The sequence below is a fragment of the Rhinatrema bivittatum genome, chromosome 12 (genome assembly GCF_901001135.1).
Source record: "Rhinatrema bivittatum chromosome 12, aRhiBiv1.1, whole genome shotgun sequence".
NCBI classification, from domain to species: domain Eukaryota; kingdom Metazoa; phylum Chordata; class Amphibia; order Gymnophiona; family Rhinatrematidae; genus Rhinatrema; species Rhinatrema bivittatum.
This window is the reverse complement of record NC_042626.1, coordinates 21,074,384-21,094,785: the sequence shown is the minus strand read 5'-3', so window position 1 is coordinate 21,094,785 and position 20,402 is coordinate 21,074,384. Positions and strand designations below refer to the sequence as shown.

General features: G+C 43.5%; 1 protein-coding gene across 1 annotated transcript in view; it reads right to left on the bottom strand.

The window, feature by feature from the left end:
• The window catches only part of GRIK4 (glutamate ionotropic receptor kainate type subunit 4), a 252,360-nt gene that overhangs the window by 156,891 nt on the left and 75,067 nt on the right, over window positions 1-20,402 (bottom strand). The window lies entirely within an intron of this gene.

Below are 20,402 nucleotides of genomic sequence, written 5' to 3'. Positions count from 1 at the left end.
CAGTCAGTAATACCACATAAATTAAATGAGCAAGAACTACAGAATTTCCGTCTAATTTGGCATTTCTCACCAGAGCTACTGAAAAAGCAGCAAATAGGTCGCAATATGTCCATAGAGATAACGGTTTCTCTTTGCTTTATCAGATGTCGTGTGGTGATCCACAAGGTTCCCTATTTTCACCATTGCTCCTTAATGTTTATTTACAACCATTAACATGTGTGATTAGAGAGCACAGTATTAAATATGTATTCTTTGCATTCCCCATTGGAAAGGCTCTGTAAATGCTTGGCTGCCATCTCAAGTTGGCTAATCTTTTTTTTTATATTTTAATTAAGCTCAAATAAAAGGTCTAAATTTTGGTGAGAGGTTAGAAATTTAATTTGGCTATAGAAAGGGAGAGGTGGTTTGATTTATAGTTAAAATTATATTTTATTCTGATTCTAGGATCATAACTTCATTTGTATATGATCAAGAATTTGGGTGATGGTATTTTATATTATTGTAGAAGTATTACTTTGCTGTGTGATGTGATTATTTTTTATTCTGTTGCTTGTATTAGTGTTACTTCTGTATGTAGCATTTTGTGAGCCGCCTTGGTTGTTCTATAGAAAGACAGGGTATAAATATTGGAAATAAATACAAAATAAACATAACTATCCTGACCAATGAGCAGAATCCTAGTAGCTGCAAAGGAATTTCTCTGGCTTTCTACCACCGTCGTTCTGCTCTTTGCACAATGCATACCAGCTTGATACTAAGATTGGAAAACTGCCTCAGAGGGCTGACTGCCAATGCCTTGTTTTTCTTTAACATTTTTTATTTATTTTCTAACAGCAATAAAATACAAAAATACAAGGCACCATTTATCACCCACACTAGGCTGAATCCATCAATTCCAAATATCAACTACAGAATCTCAGAAGTTCACCATGCGCTTTGCCTTCTGCTTATTTTGGATAAACGGTCTTTTTTTTCTCACAAGGAGCCAGTGGTATTCATGTGTTGTTAATTCTTCATCCTGACCCCAGTTTGATAGAATAATAACATTCTGGCATCAATTTTAAGAAGAAAATCAAAATATGTTTTTAAAAAGGGGGAGGGGCGGAGAAGTGGAAGCCAAAAGTAGTGCCTCTGGCATGGTTTTGGAGTTGATTTCAGGATTTATAGAGCATTTTTCCATAGACACAAAGGATGTGATTTATTAAGGCTTTTCTCCCATTCTGTGCCTATGGGAAAAGCCTTTGATGAATCAGGCCCAAAATGGGAGCAGACTTTAGCACATCTAAGCAGGCAGAGCTTGTGCCTAGAGGCTTGTGCTGTAAGAAGGAATAAGGAGGAATTTCGCTCTTTAAATACCTCTTAATATTGCTTCAGAATAAAAACCCTCATGTCATGCCAGTTGTTTATCTCTCATTTTCCCGCTGTCCCCCCTTCATTACTTTGTGATTATTGATCCTGCTTTTCACATTGCTAGATCATTTTTCAGCACCAGTTAAAGGACTGTGCAGGGGGGATTTTTCTTTCGGTTTGTCTTTTCCCCATTTCCAGAAGGATTTGGTTCATTTAATGTTCATTTTGATTCAGTTCAATTGCCCAGTCAAAATAAACAAATTCCAAAGAAAACCCCCAAATGAACCAAAACAATCCCCTACCCCCACCCCATGGTCCCAGTCCCCTGCCTTCCATTTACCCCTTCCATAATTGTGCTGAAAGGGCAGGAGGAATCCCTGGTTGTTCCTGCCCTGCTGGGTCCTCTTTAAAAATATTTTACACCTCGAGAGCAGATGTCGCTCTGTGTATGAATGTGGCACACACAGGAATTTCTGAAGCTGATTTATGCACATAAATTTGCTTTGAAAATTCTGTCTAAAGACTTTGAGTAAAAAGTACTCGCAGACTTTGAAAATAACCCTCATAAACAGTAAAATTATCAAGAGACTTTGCCTGAAGAAATTCTAACGCAATGGTTCTCAATGGAGGCACTGCAGTCATATACATCTCATGCATATTCATAATGGATATCCTGAAAACCAGACTGACTAGGCAGGTTCCAAGGATAAGGTTAAGTACCACTTATCTAAAAGATTTTGAGGTAATGCCAGTTAATCCCAACTGAGTTCCTGCACTATCTAATTTGCTCTGAATTTAGCAAGCACAGTTACAGCCAAAATCCTGAAAACCTTGGGGCAGATTTTTAAAACGTACGCCCGCACGTACTTTTATTCGCGCGACAGGCGCAAACAAGAGTATGCTGGATTTTAATAGATACGTGCATAGCCGTGCATATATTTTAAAATCCGGGGTCGGTGCGCAGTCTGCCTCCGTTCCCTCCGAGGCCGCGGCCTCGGAGGGAACTTTCCTTCCATCCCCTCGCACCTTCCCCTCCCTTCCCCTCCCTAATCCTCCCCCCCAGCTGTATCTAACCCCCCCACCTTTTTTGCAAAGTTACACCTGCCCGAAGCAGGCGTAACTCGCACACGCCGGTGGGCTGCTGGCGCGCCAATACCCAACATGGGGGCTGGTCCGGAGGCCTCAGCCACGCCCCGGAATGCCCCCAGGCTGGCACCACACCCCCGACACGCCCCGAACATCGCGCTGCCCCCGACATACCCCCCTAGCAAAGCCCTGGGACTTATGCGCGTCCCGGGGCTTGCGCGCGCCGCCAAGCCTATTCAACATAGGCTCAGCGCGTACAGGGGGAGCTTGGGGCAGGTTTTCGGGAGGTACGCGTGTATCCCTTTGAAAATCTGCCCCCTTGTGTTTTTGCATTGTTCACAACTGCTCCATCCTGTTGAGAAGAGGATTATGCTCTCCTTCCATAGACCGTATTCTAGTTGCTATGTTAGTCCACTTGAATATGTAGAAATGAGGGTCAAACAGATTTGAGGTGAGACCTTTTTATTGGACTAACTTGATATATCTGTGACTAGTTTTCATTGTAACTGCATTGTTTCTTCACTGATCTGATGAAGGGATCATAGTTCTCGAAAGCCTTCATTTCTGCTCTTACAGACAAGCAATATGAATCTCATTCAGGCCCTCTCTTCCAAGGACTCAGAGGTATCTTTCCAATCAAACGCTGCAGTCTCTCAGGTCACTGTCACAACAGGAGCACTGGAAAAATGTTATGGTGGGGGCAGTGTTGATTCCTGTGTATAACAGAAGTTATGGGCTCAAACCAGGAGGAGCAGCCACACACCCAGTGCCTCAGTTTCAGCATACATACGCATGACCTCATTCAGCTTCTTGATGTTTCCCCTCTTTGCACTCTATTTAGGTAGGATGTCACATAGGGAGCCAATCACATTTGTCCTCATGCAGCTGCTCATTTTTATCTGAAGTAGGAGGAGGTCTGATACCACTACCCTCCTATCTAGAACAGAAAGAGATTGATGCCGCGTGCATGTTATAAAATCCAGGGTCGGCGCGCGCAAGGTGGTGCACACTTGTGCACCTTGTGCGCGCCAAGCCCTAGGGGAGCCCCGATGGCTTTCCCTATTCCCTCCGAGGCCACTCCGAAATCAGAGTAGCCTCGGAGGGAACTTTCCTTCTGCCACCCCCACCTTCCCCTCCCTTCTCCTACCTAACCCGCCCCCCAGCCCTTCCTAAACCCCCATCCTGACCCCTAGTTTATTGTAAACCGGTACGATAAGACCTTGTCTTGAGTATCGGTATATTAAAAGAATTTAAATAAATAAATAAATAAATAAATAAATAAATAATCTTTAAGTTGCGCCTGCCTCTGGGCAGGCGTAGATTGCGCGCGCCGGCCATTGGCCGGCCCGCGATCCCGGGCACAGTGGCAAAAGGCTGCTGTGCCTGGAGGCTCAGGCCCCGCCTCCACCCTGCCCCCGGACTGCCCCACCCCGCCCACTCCCCGCCCCCTTTTTCAAACCCCGGGACATACGCGTGTCCCGGGGCTTGCGCGCATCGCCGAGCCTATGCAAAGTAGGCTCGGCGCGCGCAGGTGCAGATTTTCGGGGTTACGCGCGTAACCCTTTGAAAATCTGCCCCATAGTGAGCAAGAAGGCCACTCCAAACTCATTCTCTAGTGCTGATAGCACTAACATGTACAACACACTTGGAACATGAAAAAATCATGATCTACATCTTCAGCCACATATAGATTATCCATCAACCCTGTTCTTTTCTACATCAAAAAGAAACAATAGGGCCAATGCAATATTGGCGCGCGAAAAACGGGGGCTCTCGATTGAGCACCCACTTTCCTAACGTGTGCCCACTCACCTCTCCCGGGCACGCCATGCAATATGGTAATGAGCTGCCGTGTAAAAAGAGGTGCTAGGGGAAATTGTGCGTCCCTAGCGCCTCCTCTACATCGGATACCCAGGAGATGTGGCTGTCAATACGAGCGTCGGTTTTCTCCGGCTGCCGGCACAAAAAACATGCAATATATACACGGCCTAGACTGTGTGTCCAGAATATTTTTTTTTTCAAGATTTTATTTTTTGTGCAATGCTGCAGTGCTTTCTGTGGTTCCTCCTGTTTTGTATCACGATGATACTAATAGGAGGAACCACAAAAAGCAGGATTTTTTTTTTTTTGGGTACAGCCCTTGACCACAGCATGCCTTAACGCCAGCTCCCAGGCTGGCATTAAATTTACCACATTACAATGGTCGCATTGGCTGCGTGGGAATTTTTTAAATCAGGCGGAAATAGGTAATAGCTTCATCTACATGGAATTTACATGTGATAAGCACTATTAGCTATACACTGGTTTGGATATACGTTTTGGACGCATTGATCCCAGTATTGCTTCGGGCGTAAGTCTTGTGCATCCAAAACATGCGTCCAACCACGCGTTTAGCAGCGCACGGACCTGAGCACCCAATATTGCGTAGGCCTGAATGTCTTTAGAAGTGGTTGCTGTGGGTGCTACACTTTAGAAGTGTAAATATACTTCCTCTATTACAACAAGAGCTGCTTAACACTATAAAAAGAAAAACAGGAGAGGATGAAAAAGACGATAGGAAGAATCTTTTATCAGTAATGCCCTTTAACGTTTTCTACAGTAGAAAGGATTTTCAAACTTTAAAGGTTAACAAAACAGACAATACCTTTTTATTGGACTAACAATGCATTTCTCAACTAGCTTTCGGAAGTTAACACTCCTGTTTGGACTGGAGGAAGTGAGTGTTAATTCCCAAAAGCTAATCAAGAAAAGTATTAAATTAATCCAAGAAAAAAGATCTTGTCTGATTTTTCGTTAATCTTTATTTCTATGTATTCAAGTGAACTGACACGGCAACCTCACTACTTTATCCACAGCAAGAAATGCAGCACAGAATAAAAAAAGGAAAAATTGAAACCTAGGGGAGAAGTTAACCCCTTTTCTAGCTAATCGGATAGGGAGTTAAAAGCAAATACAGTTATTAAGATTCACCTTTTTCTTTATTTTATTCCTAAGGAATAAGTAGCTTCCACTATTCTGAATATAAATGTCACAGAAAAGGGTGGTGGATGCATGGAATGTCCTCCTGGAAGAGGTGGTAAAGACAAAAACAGTAACAGAATTCAAAATGGCATGGGATAAATATTGGGGAATCCCTACTAGCTAGAGAATGGAAATGAAGACATAGGGTCATCTCTGTTATTCCTTAAGAAGTGAATTTTCAAAGGCCTACGCATGTTATAAAATAGTTGCGTCCATGTGCGCGCACAGAGAACGGCGTACGCGCTCCTTTTAAAATCAACCCCAAAATTTACATTTCTGCGTGCAGATGACCTGCATAGAGCAGCAGTTACTTCCCTAAAAAACTTAGGGATTGATTTTAAGACCCGTGCACATGAGTATATGTGTGTGCGGTACCCGACGCACACACGGATGTGGCTATTTTATAACCCGCGCGCACATGCAAGGTGGCTTTTAATATCTGCGCTGGGAGGGAACTTCCCTATACCCCTACCTAACCTTCCTACTCTTCCTCGACCCCTAACCCCTTCCTAGCTACTCACGTTTTGTTTTTATTACTTCTGCTCCTCAGGAGCAGAAGTAATCTCCACGCACCAGCCATCTGCCAGCATGCGCTTCCCCGGGACAGCAGCTAATGGCGCTGTCCCGGCCCACCTCCCCGCCCTGCCCCGGCACCTCTGCGTGTAACGGGGGTTATGCGTGCGGCTGGGCCCATTCTAAAATGCGAGCAGTGCACAATCCCTGGCCACGCGCGTAACCCCCATTTTTTACACTCCTGTTTTTTTAAATTGGGCTATTACTGGGCAGACTGCATAGACCATTTTGGTCTTTATCTGATTTAATTTACTATGTTATTAATTTAGACAACCTGGAGCACTGCTCTTATATTAATACAGTGACAGTATGAACAACTGAGCAGTGTACTCAGAGAGAGATCTTTATAAAGTACAGTGTAGCTAGAAAACCATTGTAAAAAGATATAAAATGAAATATATTACAACAAAAATGTAAGAAGACAAAAGGAAAGCATTAAAGTTGAGAACAGGTGAATAAATAAATGCAAACATCTTGCTTATTTATTAATTTAACAGGTCTTATATTCCACAAAATCTATAACAATGCTCAATTCGGATTACAACCCATACATTCATAATTATCACATACTTATCAAACAACAAATAAACAAATAACTAAAATCATCTAATACTGCTGCTTCAACTAGGTGCACTAATTATCATTCATAATGAATCACCAGAACTTTGCCGATTCATATCACGTGTCTATTACACAATTAATACTGATTTTCCTTCTTAACAGAGAGGTAATTGCAGAAATGGATAATGATAACCAGCAAGCAAAGGGAAGGGATGAATTGTTGGATGATACTATCCATAACAGCTTGCAGGTCTCAATTATCCCAGTTTGATGTCTGAGCGTTCTCAGTACAGGGATGGATTTATCGATCAAGCCTGATCCATCATGCAAGCTGACATGTCCTGCTGCAGAGGCAATGAGTGGCCATTCTCTTTCTGTGAGGCGAGAGCACATGACTGATTATTTTAGGAACACTGAGGAACAGACTTCTAGGCTAAGGAGCTCTAGAGTTCTTTGCTTTTCGGGGGGAGATTTCAGGTCAATATAAAAAATTGTTGGAGTCAAACTTTCAATGGGCTCTTTTAAAACTGGCCTAATCATATCATTTAAAACCCTACCTGGTTTAACCTGCTAGGAGTATACATTCCTTCATTAGATAAGGATAGGTACATCTTTCTCTTTTTAGCTATCTGTCTCTCAATATATTTATTGATTATATTCTCTACTGCCTTTATCAGCAGACAATGCTCAGATTTAAAATAAAAGCATGAATATACAGTACTTACACAAGGAAAATAAATTATGTATAACCCTTGCAGAAAAATACGGTATATTTTTTTTTATAAAGGCCTGATAAATGCAGCAGCCTTATTAGCTAACATAAATGTAAATCCTTCTATCTCCATCCCTATCTTTTCTCCTGTGTAGTCTCTTCGGGAGTAATTTTGCAACAAACTGCATACACAGGCAGACTTTTACACGTATCCATATGCATTTTAAAAGCCCTACACGTGCCAAAGCCAGGAGATATGCGCATGTCTTGGGCTGGTGCGCGCCATACGGATTTTAAGAAGTGCCCAAGTACGTGCGTATCTTCCATTACATGCACAAATAAAAAAGATACAAAGGGGCAGGGAATGGGCGTGGTCTAGCTGGAGCATGGGCAGGATATGGGCGTTCCGAAAAGGTCACTTGAAATGTGCGCACATTTATGTGCACAAGCGCGTGCCAGGATCCTGTACCATGTAACTTTACTTCTGCTGCCTGTAAGTTTTATAATAAAAAAGTCAGGGCTAGTCAGCGGGCTTTGAAGGGTCAGGGCTATAGGGTAGAAGGAAGGAAGGATAATTAGGGGGTTAGGAAGTCGGGAGCCTTTACCTGGGTGAACTGGGAATGGACTGGGGAAACTGGTAATTGTGTCAGCTCGTGTATCTAATAAAATTCCCTCCACTTACGCGGTAGAGCCAGCATTTGCACGCATAAGCACGTGTCCATACAAAACTGCATGCACATGTATGCGCGTATACACGTGTATGTTATAAATTGGCCATGTCCATTTGCATGAGCTGCCGTATGTGCATACATGTACACCCGCATAGCTGTTTAAAAGTTACCGTCATAAGTTTAATCAGTTTTCAAAATGAACTTACCCGCGTTACGACCCTTAGAAAACTACCCAGCAAAACTAGACACACAAAGTTACAACTGCTGTTTGGTACCAGTAGTTTTCACTGTGAAAACTTATGCGCAGGAAGGATAGCTTTCAAACAAATGTACACTGTGGCATATATGTGCATATATGGCTGTGAGCAGATCTACACTAGTATTTTATAACCCATTTATATGATATATGCACGTTTTATAAAATACGCGTATCTCTACCCTGTAACATATGGGGTAGATTTTAAAAGCAGGGCACTCGCGTGCCGGCCCGCCTATTTTGCATAGGCCGCTGGCACGCTCAAAGCCCCGGGACGTGCGTACGTCCCGGGGCTTGCTAAAATGGGCTGTCCAGGGGCGGGTCCGGGGGCGTGTCTACGGTCCGGGGGCATGGCCGAGTGCCCTGCCACAGCGGCCTGTGTCGAGGCCTGGCCAGCCGGCGTGCACAAGTTAAGCCTGCCAGTGGCAGGCGTAACTCCATCGAACAAGGTAGGGGGGGGGATTTAGGTAGGGCCGGGGGGGTGGGTTAGATAGGGGAAGGGAGGGAAAGGTGGGGGGGACAAAAAAAAAGTTCCCTCCGAGGCCGCTCCGATTTTGGAGCGGCCTCGGAGGGAATGGAGGCAGGCTGTGCGGCTCGGCGCGTGCAGGCTGCCGATTTTGCGCAGCCTTGTGCGCGCTGACCCCGGATTTTAAAAGATACATGCAGCTACGCACGTATATTTTAAAATCCGGCGTACTTTTGTTCGCGCCGGTTGCATGAACAAAAGTACGCGTGTGTGTATTTTTTAAAAATTTGCCCCTATGTGTGTATGTGAGCTTACATCAATATATGCAATGCATTTAAAGAAATGATATCAATGCATTGAACACATTTACTTTTCCTACCTATTTTAGAAATATATACACATAAATTTTAAGTGCAAAAGTAGAGTAGGACTTTGTGTATAGCAGGATTTGCATAAATTGGTGTACTTTCAAACATGAGCACGTCAAGGAAATTACCAATTTTACCAATCAGTCCACCAGTTTACCAGACCTTCTCCAGGTCATCGAGATCCTCCTGGTTCTTTAGGCAGAACTCCGCCCAGCTCACCCGGGCAATAGTACACAATAAACAGGTTTAATATCACGCCAGATAATTAGCAGGAGTACAAATATGTGAGTAAGTTGGCAAATCCATGCATGTGTCTTTTAAAATAGCAACTTATATGTGTAAGAGTTAGCCCCGCCCTAGAACGCCCCTAGACTGCCCTATTTTACGCATGTATATGTGCACGCGAAAGTGAAAATACGCACAAGTTTTATAAAATACGGAACATGCGAGTAGATGTTACTTATGATGGTAACTTTCAAACTGGTGCATGGTTGCACTTTGGCGCATGTGCGTCATCGTGCCCCCAGATATGTGTCCATTTTATAACTTACACGCACAATATGAAATAGCCTGGCTGTGCACACATGTGCACCCAATTTTAAGTGGATGCGAGCCTAGGCGCGCAAATCCCAATTCTACCACATAAGTCAGGATATTTTATAACGGACACGCGTCCATGCCATGTCCAGTTTCACCAGTCGATTCACCAGTTTGCCCAATTAAGAGCTAGGGCCTCCAAATCTCCCTGGTTTGATAGCCTGGACTAACACCAGTTATCACAAACCCTTTAAACCCGGTGGAATTAGCTCATTTTTTTATTTTTTAAGTTAAAGCTCCTTCATAGCAGAAGTAGTTATGCGGCAGTGGACCTGGATGCACACAGAGATGCGTAAATATTTACTTGCACATCTCTTGGCCGTGTCCTGAAACGCCCACACAATGCCCAAAACACGCCTCTTTTTGAAATGTGCACACAACAGGAGATATGCGTGCATCTAGGCGGCTTTTAAAATTCGGTGAGTGCACATGAGCCCAACTTCTGTGTGCATCTCCTGATTTTGGTGCACACTGGGCTTTTAAAATTCACTTTTGTGCACATAACGTTTTGAAAATTCACCCCATATTTGTTTTAAATCAAAAACTACGCATGTAAATGAAAATCCCACCCAGACCCCCACCCCTCTTCCCCTCTTCAGAATGCTTCTCCCAAATGAGGGTAAAAGTGTGAGTATACAGTGCAGCTCTTATAGGCGCACTTTTACCCAACTATTGAGCTGGTAATTTTATAAAAGGGCATTTCCACACCTAAAACATTGGGAAAACCTTCATTTCCTTTCAAAAATTATCCTTCTTGTTTTTTTGCCACCATTTCTCTTTCCTTCTTTCCAGCTCTTCATAGACACATGGGGCCTGATTTTAAAAAGCATTTACTCGAGTAAAAACCAGGTTTACTGGAGTAAATTCACTTTACTTGAGTAAGTGGGTTTTTGAAAATTGCTACAATATATGCCATTGACTTGTCTATAGGATTTACTCACATAAGTGCAATTTACTTGAGTAAATGGCTTTTGAAAATTGCTACAATAGTAGCTACATTTACGCATGTAGCTCCTTTTGAAAATTACCCCCTAGGGGTACATTTTTGAAAGGTTCTAACCCCCCCCCCCCACACACACACACACACCCCCCACCTTTTATTTAGCTGCTCAAAATGTGGGGGTTCCCAGGAACATGGTTTGAGGGGGGAAGTTAGGGGATATTAGCTTGCCAGCCCTTGCACAAAATGCTTAAAGCAGGAGCACTTTCAAGCACATGGACTGCGTGTAGAACCTTAGCTTTCTGTTCTTTCTCGCTCCCACTTTTTCTCCTCTTTTCTATATTCATTGGCTGCCTTCTTTGCTCATACTGGGATCTCTTGCTGCCCTTTCTACAGAAGACCATCTGAGAATGTGGGTGATCACATAATATATGTATTGTTAAATACAATATAAGGAATCAGCAAAGCCAAAGCAAAAGCAATCTTGCTGTCTGTTTCACAGTAACATAATAAATCATTTAATTGTATTTATTTATTTGGTTTATATTTCACCTTTAAGGCACGTCAAAGCGGATGGCAGATAAATTGTAATGTACACCGCTCTGACCAGATCTGTCTGCTTTAGCAGTATAAAAGAATTTAGAAACAGGCCATCTGGTCTTTATCTATTTATTTACTTATCTAGTCTACCTCAGTTGTCTTTCTCTTTGGGTTTCTAATACTTTAGACAAATGAACATACACATTTCCAACTTCCCCCATGTCTTTTATCCCGCCTCTGTCTCAATCATTGTCCACCACTGTCCCCAATATCTGTTCCAAGCTTGTTTAAATTCTATTATAATGCTGGTCTCCACAACCTCTTCTATGATTCTTACAAGATCCATCATTAATTCAGCACCCAGGTCCCCTCCCATGTCTTACCACCAAGTTTTGTAATAATCCAAAAAGACAACAAAACTAGTGAGACTGTTGTCCAAAACTTCAGCCCCACTGTGTTCATTGATGTTTATAACCATGGCTACTCCTTGCAGGTTACTCAGCCTTCTGGAAAGCTTCCGGCTGGATTTACGCGCGCAGGGCTTTTAAAATCTGCCCCTATGTGCATATATGTGCATGTGTGAAATAAAGGGAGTGGAAAAGGGACAGGGCATGGGCATTCCAGGGTGAGGCCAATAGTTACGCACATAAATCCGTATTTTAAAACTGGAAGCTGCTGCACACAGCGGCTTGTTAACCACATATATTTAATGCTACTTCAGATGAGGAGTAAGTCTGCAAACATCATGTTTTAGGAATAACACAACAGGTGAGGGATCCGGGTCAACTGGGGGTAGTGCAGGATGAAGAACCAGAGGGATCTGGATGACATGAGCAAACTGGTGAACTAACTGGAAAATCTGGCAGTGTCCATCACATGACTGTGTTTTAAAATCTGCTTTCCTATGTGCATTAAAACCGACAAAGTCCTAAGGAAGATATGCAAATTATGCTTGTTTGAGTAATGGCTTAAAATTAGGAGCGCAGAAGAGCATGCATGATTTAAAATTCCAGCGAATGTCTGCTCATGCACCCATGGGCACATGCGTGCACTTTTTAAAATTAGCCTGCATGTGTGTAAAACTTAACAAGTGTGCGCATAAGTAGCCTCTACTCAAATATTCTGTATATTATAAAAGTTTGAAATAAGCATGCATGTTCACTTTTGCATGCACATATATGCACATAAAAATGGGGTAGTCTAGAAGCATTCGGGGCAGAGCCAACATTTACGCATGTAAGTTACTATTTTAAGGTACGCATGTACATTTGCCAACAGAATCATGTATTTTTACATCTGCTAATTATCTGGCATAAGTGATATCAAACAGATTTATTTTGCAGTATTGATTAAGTGAGAGGTCTGGGTGAAAGGGGGGGGGGGGGAGTTCAAGCCAAAGAATCAGGAGGGTCTCCATAATCTGGAGAAGGACTGGGCAAACTGGTGAGTAATTGATAAAACTGATAATTTCCTTGATGCATGCAATCCCACTATACGTAAGTCCTACTTTATTTTTGTGCATAAAATATATGCACATATATTTTTAAAATAGGTAGGAAAAATACAAGTGTTCAATGCTTTGATATTCGTTCTTTCAATACATTGCATGTTTTGCGCATAAGCCTGCATGCACACGTTATGTTGTAGGGTAGAGATACACTCATGTATATCAAATGCACGGGTCATAAAATACTAGTGTGGATCTCTTGTGACCATATATGCATGTATTACCACCGCACGTATTTGTCTGAACGTTACTCCCAGTGTCTGACAGTTTTTGGTTCTTATCCTCCTGACTGATATGTTTTCAAAGGATTTTTTTTTTGCATTCCCAATGCAGGATTTTACACTTTTTAATACTAAAACTCATGTTCCAAGCCCGTGACCATTCTTCTAGTTTTTTCAAGTCCCCTTTCATTTTGTTCCTCCCTTCCCTGCTCTCCTACAGGTTTTTGTATCATCATCTGCAAACAAGCTTATTTTTCCCTCGTTCCTTACCAGTGTTGCTAATAAAAATATTGAAAAGGTCTCACTACCAAACCCTATAGTATCCCACTGGTCACTTTGCCTTCTCCTAAGTGGACTCCATTTGCTACCACAATGCTACTGCATCTATGAAAGAAGACCAAGAGAAAATAAATATGCAGAACCTGTAAGATTTCTAAACACCAAGAATATGAAAATTATGATGATCAGCAAAAAGAATACCAACGCTGGAGAAATATTTGCTGATGGCACAACTCTGGAACACGTTAAAGAATATAAATATCTCGGTAACTGGATCATAGAAGATGAAAAATATCCAAAAGAAAAAATAAAAAGAACGGGAAAAGCAAAAAAATGCCTTTTGGGATTGCTAGTAGTTTCTTAGGAGATGCTTAGATTTAAAGCTAAAGAAAAGGCTACTGAGTGTATACATCTCAGTGCTAGGATATGGACATACAGTAAAGAGATCACGAAAAAAAAATACAAGAATTTTAAATTTGTGTTAAAAGACTTCAGAAAATTGGCTGGCAGGGCTAGATCTCAAATGAAAGAGCACATGAGATGGGAAGTGGACAGTGGCATGTGGCCAGGGCCTTCTAGGGATTCAGTGACTCCCCAGCCCTAGGGTTGCCAACTGGCCAGCTTTCAGCTCTTCTGGTTGGCTGCTGGCAGAAGTAAAAAAAAGAAAAGCAGTGCAGGACAGCACAGATGAAGAGAAAGGAAATCCAGCGAGGGGCCAGAGCTGATGTGTATTTTCCTGGCAGGCCCTGCAGTGGCCCCACTTCCTCCTCCTGCATGGGCCTCTTGTAACCAAGGAAACCTGGGAGAGGAGCAGGGCCGGCTGGAGCACACACAACACACCGGCTCTGGACCCATACTGGATTTCTTTTCTATTGCTGCTGCTCCTACAGAAGCTGTAACCCTGAAAAATCATAAAGGGAGAGGGGGAAGAAATCAAGAAGGGACTGTTTCTGCAGGAAAAGAAGCCAGGAACTGAGGAGAGAGAAGCTGAGAAGAAGCCTAGAAGGAGAGCAACCAAGAAGGGTGAGAAAAGGGCCATGGGGGAGAAGGGGACTAAGAAGGCGAGGAACCTAGAAAGGGTCGTGGGAGCGGGACTAAGAGAGAAATGAGCCTGGAAAGAGCAATGGGGGCATGGGGAAGAAACTAAGAGGGAGAGAGTACATTTTGGGGGGGGGGGGGGGGGGGGGGGGGGGAGTGGGCATAAGAGAGAAAGAGGAGCCATATTGGGGCAGGATACATAAGAAAAAGAGGAACCATATCAGAGGGCATAGGAAGGAGAGGAGCCATATAGGAGGCATAATAGGGAGAGGAGGTGCTATATGAAATGGCAGAGTGTCACTGCCTGGGAAGGGATTGCTCTGCTCCTACCCTGGTCTGTTAGGGCTCTGAGGACTTGAGGATGTGTATGGAAGTAGCTGGGCCGCTGGGGACTGAAGAATTTTTATAAAAGGGGCTCATGGATTATGTGTTTGGGGGTCTGTGGAGGACAGATCATATGTTTGGGAGGGGGCAGCTGGTTGTAAAGGGGAAGAGTTGGGTGATGAGTTTTTCCTTTTTAAATAGTTGGCAACTCTTCAGAGCCCTAATCGGCATCTTTTATTTTTGGGGCTTTTTTATTATTTTTTTTAACAGCAGTTATTGGCCTGCACAGCCAACAGAATACAGTGACAGCCTGTGCAAACCCAACAGAGGCAGGGACTGCAACATCATCATCGACCCTTGCAGGCTGACAGGATGCAGTGATTTGGTCTGTGTGGGTTCAACAGAAGCGGGAAATACAGTAGCACCATCAGCCCAGACAGGTGCAGTGACTCAGCCTGCGCAGACCCAGTCAAGACAGGGACTGCAGCATCATCAGCCCACACAGGCCAACAGGATGCAGTGATTCAGCCTGTGCATCCTAAGCAACGACTGGGATTCATTGACAATCATTAAGGACTGAAGCACAAGGAATGGGCCCACCAAATGGATATGCAATCTGGGCCTAGAACAGAAGGGGCTGCTGAACATCAGAATTGAAGGACATTGGCAAAGCTCTGCTAGAGAACCTGGTAAAAGAGGGGAGGGGTGGGGAAGGCAATGGAAGGTGACTATGCCGGGGGTAAGAGAGGGAGGGGAAGCTGATTATGCCAGGAGAATGAGGAAGAGGGAATGGAAGGTGATTATAGCAGAGGAATGCGAGGGAAAAAGAAGGGAAGGGGTGGTGATTATGTCAAGAGGATGGGAGAAGAGGGTAGAGAAAATGATGGTGTGCATTTCCTGAATCTTCTATTTTGAATGTTACCACAAACCACTGGAAATGGAAGAACCCTGATGAAGACCTGTACAAAAGGAAAATGAGAGTTGCTGAACATGTTCTTAGAGGCTGAGATGACAAATTAGCTAATCTAGTACTACAGCAGCCTCGGGAGATGACATAAAAAATGGTCAAGATCTAGAAACACAGGCAAAACAAAGAAGAAAGCTGAGCATAGTGAGAACTGGTGCACAATAGGGGCCAACTGTATCAAAGATGGCACCTGATGGTAATAGTGATGAAATTTGAAACTTGTGAGTAGTAGCACCAGTCCTCAAAGCTTCTCACTTAGGGGTCATTTACCAAGCCTCAGTATTTTTCTCCTCAGCAGAAAAATACCATGGGGGTTTTCAAAGCTGTGGTACTTGGTATCGCAGGTTTGGAAATCGCGCAGTGTTTTCCCTAGTGATAAAGTTCCATTGGGAAAAATGGAGTGGTGTGGAGTGCCCCAAAAGACGTGCAGTGGCAGCCCCTTCACTCAGGACCGCCGTGTTCTTAAAGGGCCACCATGGCCCAAAAGACACCTCCCCACAACATAACACCCCCTCCAGGATCTTGTGAACTCCCACCCACCCTCCTACTGCCTCTAGAGGAGGCCCTTGAGTCAAAAATATGTTTATCTGTGCAGCAAACACCCTTCCCCCCTACCCAATCCTCCCTGTCCAATAAATTGCTCCCCTGGATCCACATGCCCCTCCTCCCAATTCCCCAAACCACTCTAGCTCACTGCTCTGAGGATACCTAGTGGTCTAGTGGAGCCCAAAGTGCCCATTAGGATACAGGCCCAACATTCTCTCTATTTGATAGGCACTTTATTATTAATATTTATTTAGTTATTTAGCTCATGCCTTTTCATTGTAGTTCAAGGTGAGTTACATTCAGGTACTGGAGGTATTTTCCCTGTCCCCAGAGGGCTCACAATCTAAGTTTGATAGGGGATATCTAGTTTCGTAGCCAGCCGACACCATTTTGAATAGAGAGAGTGCTGGGACTGGAATCTAGGGAGTAATCTGGACTTCTCTAGACTACTGTTTATACCAGGCTATGGTGGTTTGGGGGATTGGGAGATGGTGGGTGGGTGGATGGATGGAGTGGGCCATTTGGATCTAGGAGGGGTGATTTATTGGAAAGGAGGAGGCAGGGCATTCACTGTGCGACTTAAAACATTTTTTTTAACTTATTCTCCTGAGGGCTGCCTCTAGAGGTAGTGGGCAGGGGTCTCACAAGACCCTTAGGGAGGTTTTCACAGATTGGGGGAAGGGGGTGTCTTTTGGACCAGGATGGCTCTTTATGCATCAGCACATGAGCACTGGGATTTGTGTTAGCATCCCGATGATTTCGGGGAAAGTTAGCTACAATCAGGAAAACACAGCTTGTGTTTTTTGAAGATGCATTATTTTATTAGCATAAAATATACTAGTAGTGAGCTGCGTTGCATGCATTTGCAGTCTCATTACCATACCAGAGTTATTTGGGGTTAAATAATGTAGTATTTAAATACTGTGTGTTATTGCTGCATTAGATGTTTAAAGTGGAGTAACGCTGTTAATGCACAGTAAACACCTAACACTGCTTAGTAAATGACCTCCTAAGCTAGTTAACATTCACACATCTTGAATAAGCATTCATAATTAAATTATCTTTTAAAATATATAAATGAAAGTATCAGAAGTAAATCATTCAGACGTCTCATGCTTGGAATGATAAACGGACAGAGCAAGCTGACTCTGAGTATCTTAAGGGCTTTCATTAGGGAATTGAATCTGTTTACATCTGCTTTTAACCCAAGTTAGACTTTGTCTGGAAATTATCAACTCATTTGCGAGGCATTAGAGCTTTTTGTGATGTTAGTTTTAGGAGGGTTCATGTTGCATGTAATGTTATTGCCCGGAGCCCTTGGTCGAATGGGTAGGTTTATAAATGTGAGAAATAAATACATAAATATAGAAAGGAGGTTTACTGGAGACTGTCATTGTCTAGGGGAATAGAAGCTTGAACTCCAACCTGACTTAATCAGGGATGAAGGCGTTTAAGCAATAAGAAGTCAATCAGCTGTTGCAAGATCATCAACCAAACCGTAATAAGAAAAGTGGCCTTATAAACTAGAGGCACCTGCTGCTCATACTGCTTCACAGGCAGCAGGAGGCTGAGTTTGATAGACCTTTGCTCTGACCCAGCATGGCACATCTTATGTTCCTATGTAAGATTACAATTAGCTAGAACATGAGGCACAGGAGGCTGCAACATTAGGGGGGACATATCTTTTACTAAGAATGTTTCCAATTCCTTGCCTTTAGTTAATGACAGATAAGCAGCTGGCAGAAATGTTAAGATCCTTTCTTATTTACCACATGCTAAGTAGAATGAGATTTTCCCCTTCTGAAAGCTCTCAATAATATCCCTTACCATGCAAGCACTCATCAAACAATCAAGGATAGACCTCTCCCCTCTTCCCTAGAGAGAGAGGTCAGGAACAGATCCCCTCACCCCTTCTTCAAAAAAAGAAATCAGGGCTAGACTCCCTCCTCCTTCCCCCACCTCAAAAAATAAATCAGGTACAGACCTCTTACTTCACCCTGAAAGAGCGAGATCAGAGACACATTCCTTCAGACTCTGCTTCAGAGAGAAATCAGTAGGGATGTGAATCGTTTTTTGACGATTTAAAATATCGTCCGATATATTTTAAATCGTCAAAAATCGTTAGAGGCGATATATAATAGGAATTCCCCCGATTTATCGTCAAAAATCGTAAATCGGGGGGAGGGGAAGGGGGAGGGCGGGAAAACCGGCACACTAAAACAACCCTAAAACCCACCCCGACCCTTTAAAATAAATCCCCCACCCTCCTGAACCCCCCCAAAATGCCTTAAATTACCTGGGGTCCAGTGGGGGGGTCCCGGTATGATCTTCCACTCTCGGGCCACGGGTGCGTTGATAGAAATGGCGCCGGCGCTACCTTTGCCCTGTCATATGACAGGGCAAAGGTAGCGCCGGTGCCATTTTGGTTCCTGTCCCCCGACGTCACGAGCGTAGGAGATCACTCCCGGACCCCCGCTGGACCCCCAGGGACTTTTGGCCAGCTTGGGGGGGCCTCCTGACCCCCACAAGACTTGCCAAAAGTCCAGCGGGGGTCCGGGAACGACCTCCTGCACTCGAATCGTGTTGCCGTATTGCAAAATGGCGCCGGCCATACATATGGCCGGCGCCTATTTAAAAAAACAAAACCGCGACGATCCGATTCCCTCCCGCCCCCAGCCAAAATCGATCGTTAAGACGATCGATCACACGATTCACATCTCTAGAAATCAGTAGGGCCAGTGGAAGCTGATTTGGCACCTTAAGCAAACCTTTAGTTTTTACCCCCACCCTCTCCTCTTCACTTATCTATTGGTGGCAGCTCCAGCCCAGCACTCCCTCCTACTCACAGCCGTGGCTCCAGGATTGCACTTCCTTCTGTGGTGGTATTGGCTCTAGTACAGGATTTTGCCACCCCCAAAATCTTGGTGCTTTAGGCAGCCACCTAGTTTGCCTAATGGAAGCGCCGGCCCTGGAAATCAGGGACAGAAGTTTAACCTCCCCGTCCCTTGGTCCAAGACAGAAATTGCTGAAAAACCTCCCACATCTCTCCTGGAGAGAAATCATGGACATATCTTTCTCCTCTTTTAGCGAGAAATCGGAAACAGGCTTCTCCTTTTTATACAAACTACTCAATGACAAGTTTTCTAAAAAATCAGGGATAAAGGATGAAAAGGAAAGTCAGTAACAACAGAAAAAAAAGACAATGATCAGTGTAAACATAATGATTTTTTAAAATAAAGATTTTGATAGGCCTTCTGCATTCTTCCAAGCAGAAACTTTAACCATGAGAGCTGATGCACTTAGATCACAGAAACATAGAAACATGATGGCAGAAAAAGATTGTTTTGTTTAGCCCATCCGGTCTGTTCATTTGTCTAATTAATTTAGTATTATAATTCTCATCACTTCCTTAGAGATTCCCTGTTTTTATCCCATGCTCTCTTGAGTTCAGATACTGTTTTTGTCTCCACAACTTCCACTGGGAGGCTGTTCCATGCATTCACCACCCGCTCTGTAAAGAAATATTTCCTAAGATTACTCCTGAGTCTACCCCATTACCCTCATCCCATGACCCCCTTGTTATAGAGCCTCCTTTCCATTGATAAAGGCTCTCCTTCTGTGCATGGAAACCTTTTAGATATTTGAATGTCTCCATCATATCTTCCCTTTCTCGCCTTTCCTCCAGGGTGTACATGTTTAGATATTTAAGTCTATCCCCCTATGCTTTAGAATGAAGACCACTGACCATTTGAGTAGCCACTCTCTAGACTGACTCCATCCTGTTTATATCCTTTTGAAAATGCATTCTCCAGAATTATACAGTATTCCAAGTGAGGTCTCACCAGGGACCTATACAGGGGCAATATCATCTCCTTTTCCTGCTGACCATTCTTTTCCCTATGCAGCTAAGCAATTTTCTGGCTTAACTTTCTGGCTTAAACACAGACCTCTCATGTTTAAAATCATGAGAGATCGTGTTTAAAATCATGAGAGGTCTAGAACGGGTAGATGTGAATCAGTTTTTACTCTTTCAGATAATAGAAAGACTAGGGGGCATTCCATGAAGTTAGCATGTGGCACATTTAAAACTAATCGGAGAAAGTTCTTTTTCACTCAATGCACAATTAAACTCTGGAATTTGTTGCCAGAGGATGTGGTCACTGCAGTTAGTATAACTGTATTTAAAAAAGGATTGGATAAGTTCTTGGAGAAGAAGTCCATTACCTGCTATTAATTAAGTTGACTTAGATAACAACTACTGCTATTACTAGCAATGGTAACATGGAATAGGCTTAGTTTTTGGGTACTTGCCAGATTCTTATGGCCTGGATTGGCCACTGTTGGAAACAGGATGCTGGGCTTGATCGACTCTTGGTCTG